Source organism: Ictidomys tridecemlineatus, chromosome 5, assembly GCF_052094955.1.
Source record: "Ictidomys tridecemlineatus isolate mIctTri1 chromosome 5, mIctTri1.hap1, whole genome shotgun sequence".
NCBI classification, from domain to species: domain Eukaryota; kingdom Metazoa; phylum Chordata; class Mammalia; order Rodentia; family Sciuridae; genus Ictidomys; species Ictidomys tridecemlineatus.
This window is the reverse complement of record NC_135481.1, coordinates 72,107,964-72,113,963: the sequence shown is the minus strand read 5'-3', so window position 1 is coordinate 72,113,963 and position 6,000 is coordinate 72,107,964.

Genomic DNA, 6,000 nt, shown 5'->3' with positions numbered 1-6,000 from the left:
GGGATGTGGCTCAGTGGTTGAATACCTGTGAGTTCAATCCCCAGTAGCCCTCTACCACCAAAAAAAAAAAAAAAAAAGGTTTCTATTTTAAAATATTTCCTTTTGTAGACTTAGATGTTGGCATTTAATCTTTATGGATTAGCCATTTTAAAATTGTTCACACTAAAGGAACCTCTGTTTGGTGCTCTGCTCTGTCATGGAACCATCTGTGCAGAACACTTACTGTGTGAACGTTTGCTTTGCACTTTCACTTGCAATGTCTTATGCTCTATTTTAATAATTTTTAATGTATTCATTATATATATATGAGGTCCTCATATATTTTGAAGATTAACACTTTATCAGATACATGGTTTAGAAATATGTTGATTAAGTCTCAGGCTTTTAGTGTGTCTGAGTCCCAGGGCTACGACATTCAAATTACCTATATAAATATTGTCAATGCCATTCTAATATTTTTATATATTCTCTAAACATTCTTCCTAAAAATGGTGGCAATTAAAAACATATATGTATATAATAGATTATACTTCTGTCCTCAGTTTTCCTTCTACATTCATTTTTGATCATGAATGAATAAATATATACATGAATTATATATACATTAATTAGGTTGGCACCTAGTGCTCCTAAATAGAATGCTACAATTATCTTCTCCTTCATGAATTTTTTAATCTTCACTGCTTTTATTTTCACCCTTATTAACTTCACTTTAAAGTTTTTCCTCAAAATTTTTACCATTTCTTACTCTACATGGTTTATAAGGTTGTTCATATATTTGATCATATTATCATTTTTCAAGACTCAAGTATGTTTGGTATCATACCAATGCAGTTATGTGCCTTCAAATACCTTGGAAGATATTATCTTCCAAGTTATAAAAGTGATCTAAAAAAAGAAAGTAATGAGTAGTTGTAATTCAAACATTGTTTTCTTAAACAAAGACTATTTCCTAATACAACGTTTTCATGAACTGTGTGGTTTGAAGAGGACTGTTTCCTTTTTACAAGAAAGATTTTTAGTTAACATTATTCTCAATGCAGAAAACACAAAGATTTTAAAGAGAAATAGTTATTTTTAAGAAACCCTGTGAATTTGAACAACTAAATTCTAGCTTAAATTCTGATTTATGTTTATCCAATAATTGTTTGTTTTGTGGCTTTTATACAGCATGTACTCTATCAGATATCTAAAACAAAGGCAGAATGACATTAGATAAAGTACACGAATTAAACCTGAAGACAAATGAATAGAATCTGAAATGATTATAAAGGTTAATATTTGTTGAGTGACTAATTATGCTAAGTGCTATACTTCTCCTAAATTATTTCCTTCTTATCAATCTTAGAAGATACACAGACAATTACTGTTTTCATATAAGGAAGAGGAAACTGAGGTGCTTAGTGATTAAGATATTTCCCAAAATTCACACAGCTCATTGATTACAGAGCTAGAATTGGGAGTTAAGCAGCTTGACCCCAGAATCTACAGTTAGCCATAAGGCTAGATAGACTTTCAAGGTAGTTTAAAATTATTTAGTAAGGTTGTTACTTTATACTCCTTTCTGGAATGTTCACCTGTTCCTTCTCATTTATGTCATATATAAATGATTTTAGTCTCATTACTGCTCCATAGGTCTTTGTGTAGTCTTGAGAGTGACCAGAGCACATTATACAAATTATTGTTATATATCAGTCCCCCCCTTGAATGATATAAATTATTTGAATGCCATAAAATTTCCCTGTTTATTTTTATATTCAAAGTATATAGTATGACCACAAACACACACAATTTATTATAAGGAATTGATTCAACAATCATGGGGGTCAAGAGGTCCTCTGACTTATCATCTGTGAGCTGGAATCTTTGGTGTAATCATGAAAGTCTGAGGGCTCAGGATGTGAGTTTAGGTGGAGAACAGGAGAAAACTGATATCTCTGTTCAAGGAATCAGTAAAGAGAGTAAATTCCACCTCTCTCTCTCTCTCTCTCTCTCTCTCTCTCTCTCTCTCTCTTGTTGTTCTATTCAGGCCCTAATGCACTCGATGGGATGGTACTCACCTACATTGAGAAAGACAATCTGTTCACTGATTCAAATTCTAATCTCATATAGAGTCATCCTCACAGGTGCAGAAATAACTTTTAATCTGGCATCCTGTATCCTACTCAAGTTCACATAAAAAATTAACCATCACATTTGCTGAACCAAGCAGTTAGCCTACATTTATCAATCCTATTGATTCCATGCTTTATCATTTCAGGAAGTCATAAATGTATTTGCAATGTATTTTCTTTAAGTTAAAACCATGATACTTAGCTCCTATGTCTGAAAAGCATTGTCTTAAAACACAAGTAGTAAGGCCCCAAACTGCATATCCTTCTCTTCATTGTATTAGGGAGTCGGAGAGAGAACAAACTTCTAGATGTACCACTAACAGGCTAAGCAGCCTTGGAAACTATCATCTATTCTCTCCACCTTTAGTTTATTCATCTATAATTGAACAGTTGGGCTAAATCATTTCAAAGTTTCTAATTATTCCTATAAATTTATGAAGAAAAAAGTGTTTGGTGAAAAATACTTGAGTAAATAACCTAAAAATTTTGGTAGATAATTTTGCCCACTATTATGTGAATATTTTTATCACAATTTGGTTTTCCACTTGAGAAAGAGAAAGTAAGAGAGAGTCTTAATATTTAGTTATTTAATACTATGAAAATAAGCACCTTTGACTGACACATCTGGTGAATGATAATACAATTGATAGCAGAAACCCTATCTACCCTGAATGACACAGAAGCCATGTTGCTTGGCAATCAAGCACTAAGTGTCATGGTATTTAGGCTCCATTCAATATTACTTTTCAATACTATAATTAATACTATACTAATACTATAATTAATCCCTTTAATTATGAAAATAATAGAAATGATAATGAGTAATAAAAAACAAATATATGAAATAAATGTAACCAGGAAGAAAGATTTGGATTATTTCAGCTAAATAGATCAGTAAACAGTAATTTTTACTCTTAGAAAATGCCTCAAGGGACCCATTTTTTTTGAAGTCAGGGGCATTCTCTAGTTGAAGTTTCTGTTTCTTTGAACAGTAAAGTGAATAAAAAAATCAATCATGTTGTTATTAAGCATATTTCACATATTAGATATACAATAATAACTATACCAAAATGATATCTTCACTAATCAATGTAGAAATAAATTTATTTGGAACTTGTGTTTACAGGATTCTTGATTTTGATTAATTTGAGAAAATATTAAACTTACGTTCTCTCTTTCCCCATTTGATCTGAGTCTCCTCTCCTACCCTGTGAAACCCTGGATTCAGGGGTACAAAAAGGTAGTTCCCAGTACATGAAGCACTCATCCTGTGAAGTGTTCTGCATCCTGTATACCGAGCATACCAGGAAGCCCTTCCCTACCTAGAAGCCAGGCAATATGGATTGAGGAATATACTTCAAAGCCTGTAGTCACCATTGACTGAGAATAAAGTGAAACCCAGCAGTATGAGATATACATAGCAGGTCAAAATAATGCTGCCTGGCCTCTAAATCATGATTCTGTCACTGGAACCAAAGCTCTCACAGTAGACCAAGATTTGTTTGTCAAACTTAAACAGGGTGACCATATATTAAAATAAAATACTCAAGTAAGATCCAGGTCATCATAACATAAATAGTCCAAATGTCTAGAATATTGCCCATATTCTAGCTGTAATTTTGTCCTCTTGTTTTGCAAGCTGTTACCATCAGAGAACCCAAGCAAATGGCTCATGGGATGTGTAAGTATTATTTTTTGAACTAATAAATCTAAAATGATTCTAACTATATGAATCTATAATTCTAGTATGTCCCTCTTGAAAACACCTTGAAGGAAGAAAAAAGGAAAGAAGAAAAGAACGGCCTTCAAATTCATTTTCCCCTCTATACATACATTTGATGTTTCCCTTTTTATTAAGTTTTATTTACTCTTCCTGTACTACAATAAAGATTATATTTTTTTAAGTGTCCAAAGTTGTTGCTGTGATTAAACTCACCAATAGCCTTAGTATTGTCAAAAATATGCACAAAACTTCCTACTAATTAAAATTTTCATTATTGGAGTTATTTGTCCATTCTCAAGCCACCACTAAGCACTGTATTATGTATTTAATCCAAAGAAAACTGAATGTGAATATGAAGCCAATAGCACGTAAGCTTCAAGACCTTTCACTTGCACTGGGAGAAGCGCTAGCAATTGTTCACAGTATTATGTTCTTTTATACCTAGAAAAAGGTAAGATATTCTTATTGTGAACGGTCAACCCACTGTGTTTTTATGCTCTAGATTATGCTCATTTATAGTTCTTTTCTATAATGTGGCATCGTGACATGTCTCCTGGCATTACTGAGACTTAGTTAAGGAGGTGCTCAATTTGGGCTTCAGTGAGATATATGTTTGTAGTTCATAAATGGTTTCTTGATTTATATTAATTATAAGCCACCTAGCACAGAAATGATTTCCATGAATATTCTCACCCCCTTTTATTCGAACAAATCAGATGTCAAGAGAGAAAATACAAACTAGATATCCTATTTTAAAGGTGTTTATCTATATTTATTTTAAAATAATCTATTAAAAACATAAAAAATTTAGACATTAACGGGTACTATGTGATACTTTGATAAAAGTATACGTTGTTTGATGTTAGAATGAAGTTAAACATGTCTATCTTTTCAAAAATTTCTTTATCATAAAAACTCTTAAAATGCTTTCTTCTAGCTTTTCAAAATGGACAGCATAGTATTGTCATCAATAGTCACTCTAGAACTCCTTGCTTACATATAACTATAACTGAGTGCCCTTTGATCAACTTTTCCCTATTCTTTCCTCCCACCTACTCTCTGCCCTCTGGTGAACACCATTCTACTTTCCGTGTTCATCATCTTTTAAATTTTACCTATAAGTAAAATCATACAGTACTTGTCTTTCTGTGCTTGGGTTATGTCACTTACCGTGATGATCTCCTAAATGACAGAATTTAACTTTTTATAGCTGAATAGTATTCCATTGTGCATAAATAACACAACTTTTTGTTTATCCATCAGCTGATGGTCAACAGGTTGTTTGCTTTCCTTGGTTATTGTGACTAGTGCTGCAATGAACATGGTGTGCAAAATGTCTCTTTAACATATTGATTTAATTTCTTTTGGATGCTCTTATTCAAGGACTGTTTCTTTAATAAACTGGCTCTCGAAATATGGAACTCTGCACTCTCAGGTCTCTTTAGGCCACAGAAAACAAAGAGGTAGCCTCACACAGGGTCCAATTCCAGTGTCCACCTCCCAGTATCCAAGGGTGGGGTTCAAATGCAAGGGCAGGCATTTATCATAGATCCTCTCCTTAGCTTAGTGTAGAGAGTGGGAAGTACGTTCTTGTTCCTGGCTTCATCATAAGGAAAGAAGGACTTGGAACACACTTCAACTTCCCAACTGTATCTCGAGGGTCTGACTTCTACTTTACCTGTCTTGGTTTGCTGACAGGACACGTTACATCCTAATCTCCAGGGAGCCACCAAAACCCACAGGACAGTTGTTCAGACAGACACGAAGGTTTGAGAGACACTTTAGAATCTACGGCCAGATGGATTCATCAGAGACCCTCCTTAAATATAAAAGTTTCCTGTGATAGCCAGTTCCAAAATATACGAGCTTAAAAATACCTTGAAATATATGCAAAGCCAGAAGATAGTCTTTGGAACATTTTTCAGTAATCATATGTATCAAATGTAACCAGAAGATTGATTCTTTTTAAAGCATACTCAAATCAGAAATTCTCTCCTGACCAGAATATAGGAAGAACTGATCAAATATTATGCATCTAAACCTTCAGTGGTATGTGAAATATTTAACTATTGTAAAATTATAGTATTTTCCTGAATTTTTTAAGTTTCTTATAGACAGACCTTTCCTAAAAACTCTAACTTGTGTTGATCTTTTGTATTCTAA